This window comes from Paramisgurnus dabryanus, chromosome 3 (assembly GCF_030506205.2).
Source record: "Paramisgurnus dabryanus chromosome 3, PD_genome_1.1, whole genome shotgun sequence".
NCBI classification, from domain to species: domain Eukaryota; kingdom Metazoa; phylum Chordata; class Actinopteri; order Cypriniformes; family Cobitidae; genus Paramisgurnus; species Paramisgurnus dabryanus.
Genome location: NC_133339.1, coordinates 3,218,748 through 3,233,610, shown reverse-complemented (window position 1 = coordinate 3,233,610; position 14,863 = coordinate 3,218,748). Strand labels below are relative to the sequence as shown.

The window sequence follows — 14,863 nt, the reverse complement described above, 5'->3', positions numbered from 1 at the left end:
GAGGGCTTTACGCAGACACTGGAAGAGGTCAGCCCCTAGTGGCATTTTGGTAGGGATTCCCAATTCGTCGGTCACGACGTGACGTCGTAGTGACCGACTGAAAGGGAACGTCTCGGTTACGGATGTAACCCTCGTTCCCTGAAGGAGGGAACGGAGACGTCACGTCACGTCGCCACAGGGCTGCCCCCTGCTGTTTATCGGCCGGTCTCATTTTCCCGGCTTTCTCAGCGAAAAGAAGCTAATTTCCATATTTGCACCTGCTGCTTATATAGGCACCTGGCGGGGCGGCGCCAGCATTATGCAAATATCTCAAGGCCAAGTTCATTGGCGTTTTAGTAGTATACGAAGCAGATTGGTCTCTCTAAGCGAGTTCCCAATTCGTCGGTCACGACGTGACGTCTCCGTTCCCTCCTTCAGGGAACGAGGGTTACATCCGTAACCGAGACGATTTCTTTTATAAATGACACATACAGGCACATCTCATCAGATCTTGACTTATCTTATTTCAGTATCATTTTACTTCACTGCAGTTACATAAGAACAGAAAAAAACTCTTAAATTCGATCAGTTAATAAAGATCTGTGAGATTAAACATTACTGGCAGATATGTCTGGATCAGATTAGGGTCATAAGCATGCATGTTTGGTCTTATCACCATAAGTGTGGTTACTTCATGATAAATCAGCAAACGCTGAAGATCAGCACTTTTCAATGTTAAATGAAATAAACTGATCTGAATTTGGTGCATGGATTAATTTCCAGCTTTATCTTCCTGGTCGGAGACCCTTGACTCTGTATTTAAAGCAGAAGACGACTTCACTGTGCTTCACACATCGCTGGACTGAACAGTGACTACAATGAGCATCTTTTGGTTCATAACTACACTGTAACTGCTGCACTCCTGCACCCCAGGTAATCAGACTACACTAATAACAGTTTCTCATAACCTGTTAAATAGTTTAAAAAGTCTTAAAATAGGAGGAAATAACGGTAAGGAGTCCATTCCACACAGCCGCCCATACATGCTCTACATTCGTGACAAACAAACAGCATGTGGTGGATTTTTGATAAGTAAGATTTTGGGTTTGACGGCTACCCACTGAAAAAAAGAGTGAGTAAAATAATATACTATCAGTGACATCAAAACATCTATGCATTGGTTATCGAGTTAATTTGATCAATACCACATTTTCAATGACCTTGTTCTTCTAATAGAAAAATTTAGTTTTCAATTTTTAACTTAGCTTTTATAATTCGTTATAGTGAAGTATAAGAAGCAAAGTTTGTGTTTTGATGTCACTGAGAATAACAAGAAATAACAAGACAATAAACAATACAAATGTGGCTCTTAAAAGTGCCTTTTTTTCTATGTAAAGATCAGGTGCTATTTTTTAAGGACAGGGATTAAGGAACCTGCAGAAAAAGAGAAGAACAAATCAAAAAAGAAAAGATTACCAAACTACATATTACATTATGAATAACTAACGTTACTAAGATAAGACGTTAAGTAAATGCTGCTCTTGTTCATTCATGCAATCACAATATCATAAATGAATGATTTTAAAAATAAGTCATTTTCTGAGCAAGGGTTTATGATATTTGGAACACACCCTGGTTCTGCCTTAATTCAATTGGTTAAACAAACAAGAATAACACGATCAGGGTAACGTTACTTGTATAAACTTTGACTTGCCAGACTTAATCTGTTTATTTATATCTAAGCATTTACACGACCAAAATTAACATTATGAGTTTATGTTTACCATAAAATTGTCTTTTAAATAAACTCGTACTTTTATAAATTTTGGACGTGTAACATTAAATGCTTATTAATTTCCCTTGCTTATTAGACTGTTGTAAGCAATGGTTTGTGCTATGGTTGCACACAGTGATCTGTTGCACAAAATTGCGCCAAAATATCAATCACAATTCAAAAGCACGGTCTTAATATTTTATATTCTTGCTCAAAATTTTAAAGGGGTCAGCATAAATGTCTTAGTGAATGAAACACGGGTATTATATGTAGCCATTATATTTAAGCATCACTTCCCAAAATGCATCGATCTCTTGCCAAAGGATATGTCCATATAAAGCAATAAACATTTCTGCAGTAGGCTATTTAATTGATCACAACTTTCTATAAAAAAGTTCTATAAAAGTAGGCTATTCTGTCGCGAAAAAGCAAAGTTGTAGGCTCACTATCCCATATACAGCAAGACATTCTTTGGCAAGAGATATATACATATTTATATTTCAAAATATATTCAAAACATATTGGAAGAAAAAGTTTATGTTACGAACCTGATTTGCAGTCAAATATAGGACGACCCCTCTACGTTGTCAAGCAACAAATACATATATATATATATATATATATATATATATATATATATATATATATATATATATATATAGTTCTACATTAAAATTACATGTACATATATTTAAGAAATGTTTTATTTAAATATCGTTTTTATTTTATATATAATTTAGAATATATAAAAAATATAAATAAATATATATAAACATGAAAATGTTTCTTAAATACATATATGAATGTGTGTGTATTTATATATACATAATAATTACACACAGCACAAACTCATATGTTATGCAAAAAAATTACTTAAATTTTGTATGAGATTAATCTAGATTAAACTATGCCCAGTTCTAATATATATATATATTGATAAAGAGAAAAAAAAGTCATGATACCGATTCAGACAAGGCTTTCTGGCTGCCCCACAAAAATGTATGGTCACCGCACCAATAATGACTGTAACAGTTTATGCGCCGCACGCTACTGCAAAATACACATTTGAAGCATAAAATCAATTGCCTAAAACCATACTTTTCAAGTGCAAGCAAACGTCTAGATGATTAACCACATTACGTCAAAACCCAAAGATGAGGGATTTGCATTCAAATATTGGAAGACCCCTCTACGCTGTCAAGCGATGAATAGGGTGTACCCTCAACGTCGGATTATAGACGTGATGGGGAATGACCAACAGTAGCCTGTACGTGATCGAAAATAATAAAACATCCTACCTTAATTAAACATACAGCAAATATACAGTCCTGCAAACATGTCATTTTAATGTAGACCAAAAATATATAAAAAGAGAGGAAAAAAGTCGTGATACCGCTTCAGACAAGGGTTTCTGCCCCACGAAAATGTATAGACACCGCACCAATGAATGTAACAGCCGCACGCTACTGAAAAATACACATTTGCAGCATATAATCAATCGCCTAAAACCACATTGCGCAGGCAAACCGATATACCCATTTCGTCAAAATTCAAAGATGAGGAGTTTGCATTCAAATCTATAGGACGACCCTCTACATTTTCAAGGGACGAATAGGGGGTACCCTCAATGTTGGCTATGAATGTGAGGGGGTCATGACCAAACGGCACTATGTGATGCAACCCTGCACAGTTTAAGTTACTTTTTATACCAGTGCTATTTAACACAAACACAGTCTTACACCAGTCACCCTTCTGACCTGTCCTGATATTAGTGATATTAAATGTTTCATATGGGGGAATCAACACCTCTTTCCGATTAGGAAACTGGGAGTATTTTGACACATCAACACCACGACAAGTCTTGATTTCAAAACAAGTTTCTTTTCTAAAATTAGTTGTTTCTTTACGATCAAGAGAAGAGGACACAAATTGGCCAAAACGAATCTTTGTGTTCTTGACACCATCAAATATTGGTACCAAGATAAGTTGACTTGCATCCCTGTTGAATTATCTTTAGAGTCTGTATCGCTTGTGTCAACCAAAAATGAAGCGAATACCATTTGTATGTCTTGTCTTCGTATTCCTGTTTACCGGTCCTAACATCCTCATTGAATTTTCTATATACAATACCACCAGTATACACAGAAATTGCAATTAAATGATTTCTTTGCAGATTGTGTTTTGGTCCAGGGATGTTTTTTGTACAGTTTTCCCAAACTGTTCCAAAGCCTGATATGTTAGCACGGATTTCTTCAGTTAGATATTTTGTCTTCACCAATTTTTCAGTTTTCCCTCTACAGCCATCATACAAGTCATCAACTGAATCCTCTTCCATATTTAATGGATATCTCTGTAATAATAATGTTTTAAATGTTTTAATACCCAGTCTGTCATCCTATATCAAATGAGAAACATTTTAATATGCTTAGTAATAATGTAATCATGATTGTATACTAATATACAGGCTCTTAATTCAGTCTGACCTGTCCTGGGACAACTTGACTGGTGACAATGAGAATAAGAGCTGCAGTGATCAACATCCTGATTTAGTCTGAATCCTCAGATGTACAACGAATAGAGATCAGGTATGAATATAATACAGCGAAGAAGCTGCAAATGACAACAAATACAACATTGTGTAATAAACAGAAAACAGCACATCACAACTTTAGTTTAAAATTTACACATGAAGATGCATTCAATATACTTTATAAAGAGCCATTTAAAAAAAAGCAAAACAATTTCTTTAACTCAAGCGTTACAGCAGACGACTAGCGTGAATGTCTAATAATATCTGCAAACTATTAGTTAAAATTCACAGGCATCTTTGGTGGACAAAATCATTTACAGTAACAAACCTTTTCAGATGTTCAGAATTCAGGCGATTTTTTTCCAGGATTCTTCAATTTTCAAAGTATCAAAGTTCAGTAAAGTGGATATGATGTTGTGATCTGGCAATAAGCAAGAAACTAAGAGGGTTTTATACTTTTGAAAGTAGTAGGCGGGTCAAAGGTTTCCAAGAAAATGACATCTGAATATTTAATGAGTATTTTTTTATAGTTATCATCTGTATAATGAAGGCTAGATGTCTTACAGTGGAGTCTCTTTAAAGTCATTGCCTGGCAGCCATCTATCTCAGACAACTTGTAGCGTTGTGTTTTAATAGTGCAGGTACTTTTAAATGCTCAATTTAAAAATCTTATGAAAATGATCATACGATGGTATGGCCACACTGTTAGATGTCGCTGTAGATTTAGCAGTACATTACTGTAAAAATCCACAGTACTATACTGTATGTGTACATTACAGTACAGTACTGCAGTTCATAATGCATTCTGGGTAAATTTGTTTGAGCGGGAAAATTTTACAGTATATTTTGGTCTTGATGTAACCTTGCTGTAGCCATTCCTGTAATGTGCCAGGTGTACTTGCAATAATCAGAGAAAGTGCGCCAGAGTCAAATCACACAGACAGAGCACAACTCCTGGCTGCAGCTGAAGGAGGACGATTGATTTCTGGCAGTTCGGTAAGTTTTAAATATTTCTGTTTCATGAAAACTTAATTTTTAGTTTAAGAATGTTGTCAATATTTTGTCACAATATTGTTTTAAACGTGCAATGAGAGAGAAAAACGGTCGCCAACAAAGTTTCAATCTCCCTCAGAAAGTAAGCTAACGTTACCACCAGATGTCTACCGCTGCTTTAACTCGCTTTATACCTTTATTAATGAATATAGGGTTGTTTTAACTAAATTATGAGGGTTTTGGTGAGTTTATATTGTGTTGAAAGTGTGGTGACAATGAAACTATTTTTAACGAAATGGACAAAGACCACCCGCCAGCGCAATCTTGCGGTCCCGGCATAATGGTCGTTTATATCTGCGTTTCATCCGTTCAGTTAGCGTCAGAGAAAAGTATTAAGTTCGACTGTTTGGCAAGGCTGACTCGTGGTTGTAAACAGACAGGACTTGACACGCCGTACACAGCATACTGTAGTACCGCAGTCCTCCTCCACAGAAGTGAAAACAAGAAACCTCATATTTAACTGGATACATGCATCGAACTCATCGCAGCTTTAACTTCGACCAAATATCATTCAGACCTGGGCTCATCTTAATATCAGATGAACGAAAGGGATTGCCGCGCTTATTGTTGTTGTTATTATATTACGGTAACGTTATATCAGCAAAAGCAGAGAATACCTTCTCTAAAGCGTTTTTCACGTCCAGTAAGTTGTCCAATACATTTTTATGACATATTGTTTCCACCACTTCAGATGCATTACATGCAGTATATATAAGTTTCCAAAACACATCAAATCAATGCACGAAAAGAGAATGGGCTCCGCATTTACGTACCTTTGTCTTCTCGTCTCTGTCATCTGATCCTTCATCTCTGGATGTAAAATAATCCATAATAACATCGTGTAGGATACTGGCATCACCAGGATTGCTCAGATTTAGGCGATCATGTTTATCTTTAAAGTGAGCAGCTAGCTACTTAGTTAAAAAACTTTGCGTGAAATAGCGTGTTACACCGCAGCCGGTCCGGGTTAAACATTAGGGGCAGTCTTTTTACCTTGTCACTATAAATCGCTATTTTCTGCACTAAACGAGACATTTTCAGAGATTTTCTGTAGACAAGATGTTATAGAATAATAATAAAAAAAGACTTATTTAGATATTTATATATAATATATAATATAACAACTAATATATATATATATATATATATATATATATATATATATATATATATATATATATATATATATATATATATATATATATATATATTTGTTTTACAACTGACTAAACACTTACAGAAAGGTTTTATTTGTTAGCATAGCATGATAATTAATACATTTTTAAATCAATCACTTTGTCTCTGCACAATGAACATTATCAAATATTATTAATGTTGTAAAATATATTGTTCATTGTTAGTTCATATTAGCTAAGGCATTACCAAATGTTAAGTAATAAACTATTGTAGTAAAGTGTTACTAAATTTTCTTTTACCATTTCTTTCACAATGTCTACTTATTTCTATGGCTAACAGATTTTGTAACATTTGTCTTTTTTACAGTCTTACCATTGCTTGTAAGCTGGATTGGGTAAGATGGATCATCTTTAAAGGCACCAGGCAAGTACATGATGTACAGTTACAAGTCATGTATTTTTTTGACTGCAATATTAAATGCTTTCACGTCACATGTAAAAGTACACAGGAATGTGGCTGACTTTTTATTTGTAGTTTACATGAGTGTCCTTGCACTTTTCAGGAGTTAAGGCAGATGTGGAGGCACAACGGGTGATACCAGACACACACCAAGCACATTATGTTTGGTAAGTTTGCACTTTACCACTACAGTTTCTTTAAATACCCATGTATACACTCATTCACTCATTCACACACAACACTGTAACACGACCATACACAACATGTACACAATTGTCTTTGTTTGCCATGTAGAAATATACAAACAGAAATATTCAGACTTTGGTTATAAGAAATTTAATAATTGTATTTATTTAGCAGAGGTGTCCCTGGACTTTATTGACAAAAGATTTTGTTTTCAGAATAAAAAGTTGTGTCCAAATCAGTAACAATTGTTCTTTCTGTTCAGGACATTCAATCATGACATGATCCAGGTGGATGCTGTCCATTGAATAAAGAGTTTGTTCAGCGGTAAGTGAATCTTCTGTATTTTAGTGAAATTAGGTGTGGAACAGTAGAATAAGAGTAAAAGGTTTCAGAATAGGAGTAAATTCAAGGCTGAGTTTAGTTTTTTAAGAATCTTTTTCTATCTTATATTTGTTGACTTAATGTTTATGATATTTCTAACAGGTTTCTGGATATAATTAATTCCAAAGATGGGAAGAAGTGCACATCCAGACAAGGAGCAAGCAAAAAGACAAGGAACTTGGTGCAGAGAAAAGCTGTGGCCATTAACCCCCATGTGAACAGCTTCATGCAGTCCCTGATTGAGTTCGAATGGACGACTTCAAAGTAAAGGCCACTGTGGTCTGTCTGCCACAGTTTAATTTTTAATTTATTTTTAGTGTTAAATGAAATTTAAGTAGAATATTTAAAACTATGGGCCAGTGTTCTTTTTACCACAGTGAAATGTTACCTTTTAGTCGATGATGGACATTAAACTGAAAACTTCAAACTATGGACCAGTGTTCTATTTGCCAGAGTTAAATATGTTACAGCAGGGGTCTCCAAACTTGTTTATACTTATTGATTTTATTTTATTTAACTTGTTTATATGTTTATTATTGTTTAAAATCTTGTTTTAAATATGTTTTGTTTCAATTAAATGTTTTTTTAAATAAAATTTTGATACATACATTGCTTGGATTGCCTTTTAATTCATTATGTTTTAATTTAGCATTTTTACCATATTAATAACTATAGATTTAAACCTAAATATCTAGCTATTATATATAATATTATTGTATTAACTGTAATAAGTAATAAATAGTATTTATGGGTCAATATAGACATTACAGTAAATTACTGTAAAAATAGACTACTGTAATAAAATATTGTAAAATTACAGTACAGTACTGCTTTGTAACTATACAGTACTAGTTTGTGTACTGTAAAATGTTATTACAGTACAGTACTGTAAAACCAAAATACAGTAACTTACTGGCAACCGTGCTGCCAGTACCGTACTGTAAAAATACAGGGAAATCGTTAACAGTGCAGCAGCCATATCACCCTGTAGCCCAAGACTGGTTGCACACTGAAGCTAAGTAGGGTTAAGCCTGGTTAGTACTGGGAGACCTTCTGGGAAAACCACGTTGCTGCTGGTAGAGGTGTTAGTGAGACCAGCAGGGGGTGCTCACCCTGTGGTTTGTGTGAGTCCTAAAGGGCGATTTATAGTCGTGCGTAGGTCCTACGCCGTAGCTCTGTGATTGGTCCACCAGAACCCCTCCCGTCATGTAAAAAAACTGCGTCATAGGTATTTCCGTTTGAGACGGTGAAAACAAAGATGAGCCAAGTTGAGGAGTGATTTAACTCAAACTGCAACATAAGTCGCTGTTTATTTACTTCCATCATTGCTGGTCTTCTCAAATTATACACAACAAGTTGCTATTTCTTCTTCGTTTGTGGGTTAACTTGCTTAGCTTCTTCTTCTGTGACGACTTCTGCTGCTATTATGGTTACACGCGTGATTACTGCCAACCAGCGGTTTCGCGTGTGTTTGCACGTCGACGCGGACGGCGACGCACAAGTACAAATGAAAACCGACGCGGAACCTACGCCGTCGCTGCTACGCCGTAGGACCTACGCACGACTATAAATCGCCCTTTACACCCCAGTATTGTGATAGGGACACTATACTTTCAAAAAGCACCGTCCTTCGGATGACAAGTTAAACAGAGCCTGTATACTAACTTTATCACTTCATGAGTCTGTTTAAATGATTTCTGCAACTACAACCTACAGTACAGTACATGATCTAGCTGTAATACAAATGTTCACAGCAGGCCACCTTCTGGTGAAAGTTTATACCACTGTTTAAAATAACTAGAGATAAACAGCATAAACTATCAATATTATCCAACCAATGACAAACTATTTTAATAACTGATACTGCAGTAAAGTATTGACACTTAATGTTATAAAACAATAATATTACCTCCAGAGTTTATCCAAGAGTTTTTGTCTTTAAGTAACACAACCCAACTTTAATCTAGAGATCCTCTTGAATTCTTTTGAGAGTTTTCATCTCATGAAACTTCTGAAATAAGATTTTCTGGTTGTTTTTTGCACCAATCAAAACCAAACATTAAAGGAACAGTATGTAAGAAATTTATATCAATGAAAAGGAGTAGTCCACTTTATAGATGGGGCCCATTGACTTACCATAGTATTTTTTTTCCTACTATAAAAAGTCAATGGACCCCATCTTTAAAGTGGACTACTCCTTTAATCATAAAATTGCCTTGATATGTCACAATACATTAAGAAATCATTTTCATTTCAAATACTTATATCACTCACAACAGTGGTCTGGCCTGGAGTTGCAGCCCTCAACAGATGTTTATATTGTCATGTTGTGTATTGGCCACCAGTTGTGTGATTGCAGTACCAGTTTTGCCCACAAATGAGTTAAAATCTCCAAGAATCTAGAGCGTGCGAACAAGAGTGTGCATGCGATACTGTGGTCCAAACGCAACCCAGTCTCACGAAATTTCGTTATATAGTCACGTCTTTTTTTGATTCTTTTTTCGTGATATTATCACGAATTTTCGCATTTTTTCGTGATCGTATAACGAATTCCTGTTTTCATGTGATTGTCACGTATTGGTTACTCAACTGTTTTGTCCTATTTTCTTACCATTGTTTAGGGTTAGATTTACATAAAATGACGTCCCTACCCAAACCCAACTCTAACCCTAACGCCAGGCGACATATAAAAAAATTAATCAGAAAAAATAGTATAAACCAATGTATAAAGTGACATTCTAATGCAAGCACCAAATCTAACCCTAAACCGAAGCGACAATGGTTTAAAAATAGGAAAAAGCAGTTGAGTAACCAATACGTGACAATCACATGAAAATAGGAATTTGTTATACGATCACGAAAAAAGAATCAAAAAAATACGTGACTATATCACGAAACTTTGTGAGACTGGGTAGTCTAAACGGCAGAGAGGGAGGGGGAGGCCTTGCGTGTGTGCGCTAGTGTGCCTCATTAAGCGCATGTAAGACAGAGAGAGGATCCTGATTGGCCTGTTTCGGTAAATCAACCAATCAATTTTCAGTGTGGGCGGGTTTTTATCTCTTCTCCCGAAGCAAATTTATTTGTGTATCTAGAAACAGAAGCTCCATGGCAGAGGGAGAGTGCCCCAAAAAATGAAAATATAAAACGCATTTTACGACAAAATACATAAAAGTGTACCCCTGTCTAATAAGTGTAAAAAATAATGTCAACCTTGCACGCTATGTAACAGTGACTTTAGCATTGCCCAAGGTGGGTTATATGATTGCTAAAGACATGTTGAGGTGAGTTCAACAAGTTTAATTTCATGTGCATTTTTTTTTTAGGCCGGTGTTCCGACGATCTGTGCTACCTCTCAGAATGAGCTACCTACACACTCTGCGCATGCACATTACGTTGAAACACTTGGAAGGCTCTCATCTGAAGTCCCGCCCATAATTTTGAGCTACCTTGCCTCACATCTGGATAACTGTGTAAGTAATAAATCCTGTTGAATTAAAATACTGTTTTCACTGCATAATCGAATCTTTTAAAGTAATTTTTTAATAATCTATGTTTTGTCTGCGAAAAAACGAGGTGTAAGTTTAAGTTACGAGATTGTCGCAAACGGGGTTTACCTTGCCCTGAGGCACAATGTTTAATAAAGCGCTTGAGGTAAACACATTGTGCGGAATTAAATACTATTTTCTTTGCAAAGTTGAATCTTTTCAAGTAAATATGTAATATCTGCGTTGACATTGACGCCATTTAGCAATCCTTTATAACAAAAAATGTGTTGTATAACATTATCGCAGATGAGTTTTAGCATCAACAACTTTATTGTAATATTAGACTTTTAACGTTATTACTTTACTTGTATTACACTTTTATGCTGCCCAATTTTTCACAGGGTAGTTTTTTAGGACTATTTTAAACAAGACACTGGGATGTTTTAAATACTCTTCACGGGTTTTATTTTTTATTTTAGATGATTTTTAGTGAGCACGGGTATATCTTGTAATTTGGTGACCGACTTCACATTAAAAAAACTACTAATTTACATGCTGTTAAGATGTATATGTAATCTATACTTGCATAGTGCACCACAATACATGTTTGATGTCTCATAGAAAATGAATAATTATAAGGGCAATTCTAAATTAAGGTCTTTCTCTACCTCTTCTTTGTTATATGATTTCTGCTTTATATTTAGTCAGCAGGTGGTTTTACTTCTGTTAGTGTGGATTTATATTAAGTCTGCTAAAAGTGGTACACTCTAAAAAACAAACGGTGCTATATAGCACCAAAACAGTTGCTTTGGATCGTAACGATAGAAGAACCATTTTTAGTGCCATATAGCACCGGTGAAGAACCAGTGAAGCACCAGTGAAGCACCAGTGAAGCACCTGTGTAGAACCATATAGTGCTATGTAGAACCATATGTGGTGCTATATGGCCCCTATATGGTTCTACACTGGTGCTTCACTGGTGCTTCACTGGTGCTTCACTGGTGCTTCACTGGTTCTTCACCGGTGCTATATGGCACTAAAATGGTTCTTCTATCGTTACGATCCAAAGCAATTGTTTTGGTGCTATATAGCACCGTTTGTTTTTTTAGAGTGTATAACTTTATGCACGTCCACTGAAGATCCATCTCCTGCCATCTGTCTGCTCCTGACTCCTTTTTTCTTTCTGGAGAGAAGATACACTGAGGTGTTGACACTTCTTACGAATAACACATACCCCAAAGACCTTAATAAAACAGAAACACAAAATTTGAGGCGATATGCAGCAAAATGTAGAGTAACAGGTTTGTGTGAATTAATCTTTTTGCCAAAAATGCTTTAAATAAATTTATATCAGAAACTAAATTTAGTTAATGATTTCAGATGGCATGCTGTATTATGGGAGAAGGAAGGCAGTAAGGACCAAGGAGGAATGCAGGGCATTGTTTGACGAGTTCCACAGCACCCCTATTGGTGGCCACAGTGGGATTTTTAAAACACGAAATGCCCTGTGTGCCAGGTATTACTGGCCAGGGATGACCGTGGATGTCGAACAATTGGTAATCATATATTTCTATATAATTATATAAAGGCACATGCCGTTAAACTTTTACCAAGCTTAGTAGTTTGAATTATAGCATGTGTCTCCAACATTGTTTCTGGAGGGCACCCTCTGCATATTTTAGTTTTAACCGTAATTAATTTTTAGGTTGCCCTGAACAAATAGACAACTAGCAGGCTCAGGTGTGTTTGATTGTTGTTGGATCTAAAATCTGCAGGACAGGTGCCCTCCAGGAACAGGGTTGGAGACCCATGAATTATAGGCTGCTTCCAAAAGCTCTAAAAATGTTGCCTTCAGAGGCAGCATTCCAAGGCAGGAAGGCATCAAGGAACATCCAAATCCAAAGTTTCCTTTACTTCCTGTCTCTCGAGATACCTTCAAACAATTCTGTTCGTGTGTGTGTTTGGAGATTGTGATTGGTCAAGTTAGAAAAAAAGGAGGCAAAGAATAGATTGACACTTTAAACACTTTTGATTGCATTTCTAGCAAGAAATTAATATTGTAGTTTTCAAATATGGGATTAGTTATCACAAAGGGGCCCTCTGTTTACATTTCAAACAGAATTCCATTACGCTGCTTATAGACGGTTTCATCAGATGCACGTACGCTGACGCGATACACGTCTGGGGGCGTATTACAGAAACTTTCTATCTTAGGTCTTAACTTAAGATATGATGTGTTAGGTTAAGATTTTTCACAAATTCATATTACAGAAGCAAATCTTAAATTGATTTAGGATTCTCATCTTATCTCACCAAATCTTATCTCATCTCTAGTTAGGAAATCCCAAATCGCTTAATCATGTTCGGCTATCAACTGTCATGTCTGTTACCAAGCAACCAGCAAAGTGTGAGCTGCTGCTACAGTAAACAAAAGAATTTTCCTTTTAATTGCAATGGGCCAGAAAAATACATTTGATTAAATTCAAAGTAATCGTAGTCTGTGCTTTTTGTATTAGTGTTTTAGCACATCATCTATCAGTTACCATTCAATTTAAACATTTAGCAAATGTGACTTACAAAAATTAAAAAAAAATATTCTTCCTAAGTGCTAGGATACTATTGTACATTTCAACATTTGATAGCGACATGACAAGAAATAGATGCTGAGTCAAGTGTGTACTGTATTCACTATAATCCCATCAAGTGTTTACGGATAAGGTAACTGTTTTTTAATAATGAGGGATGACAGAAATTGAAAGATCGCTCCACTATTGAGAAACATTGTGATTATGTGAATGTGTGAAGGTAAAAAACATTCAAAGAGTAATCCAAAAACAAACATTGATGTTTTTCATCCTCCACTTTGTTAAAAATGTAATGTCATTCTCCCGCAGTTCTATCATAATGTGATTGTTTCAGCTGGCTCTCGTTAAAGTTTTAAGTTAGGACACCTGTGAGGTTACCCTAAAGTTAAGACCGTTTTTAGGATGTTTTGTCAAGTTAGGATGCTTCTGTAATACCACTTTCCTATCTGCAGTTAAGATAAGATAATGCATTTAGGAACATCATTCTGTAATAGCTTTACTCTTAAATGAGGTCCTAACTGAAATTACCAGGGTTACCAAACAGTTAAGATAAGATTTTAAAGTTAGGACTTTTCTGTAATACGCCCCCTGGATCCAAACTTTACTTCCGGTTTTGTTTTTTTAATGGTCTGACTACTAGTTGCTAAACTGATTTCTTGAACAAATGTCTCGTCAAAAATAACAAATGTTTTGGTTTCCTAGATCAGTGGTTCTCAAACTGTGCAGGCCCCTTGTGTACGGTGCATTCCTTCGCGGCCCCCCAAAGAAAATTTATGACAAAAAACTGTTCTAAAATCTAACATTTTAATTAAACAAAACATATTAAGTTATACAAAGCAGTGCTGTTGGTTAGTAGCCTTATTTTTTTTAGGTTTCATTACACAGAATTCATGATAAATGAATGTATTTTATAAAATGTCATAAAACTGGGGCCCCCCTGGCACCATCTCGCGGCCCCCAGTTTGAGAACCACTGTCCTAGGTAATCTATGTGTTGTTTTTTTGCTTGTTATATAAATAAACTACGTTTAAAGAACTTTGTTGTTGTTTATTCTTAGCGCAGTTTACCGGAAGTTACGTGCGGACCACGACAGGCGCTTGTTTATGTTGTTACTGTTGAAACCGTCTATAGGGCTGTGACGGTTGTCATAACACCGCACCACCATGATGGTGAAGTGCTACCCCAAGTGTTGTCCATGTCACATACCATGGAAAATATAAAGTACAATCTCACCCAGCGAGATTAGCCAGCAGAGTTAGTGCGCTATTTGCCAGGGGAGGCAACTGAACTGATA

At 35.8% G+C, this 14,863-nt stretch overlaps 1 pseudogene; it reads right to left on the bottom strand.

Annotated features, from left to right (window-relative positions):
- Positions 1–2,637: 2,637 nt before the first annotated feature.
- Positions 2,638–4,700, bottom strand: LOC135733751 (erythroblast NAD(P)(+)--arginine ADP-ribosyltransferase-like; annotated as a pseudogene).
- Positions 4,701–14,863: the final 10,163 nt, after the last annotated feature.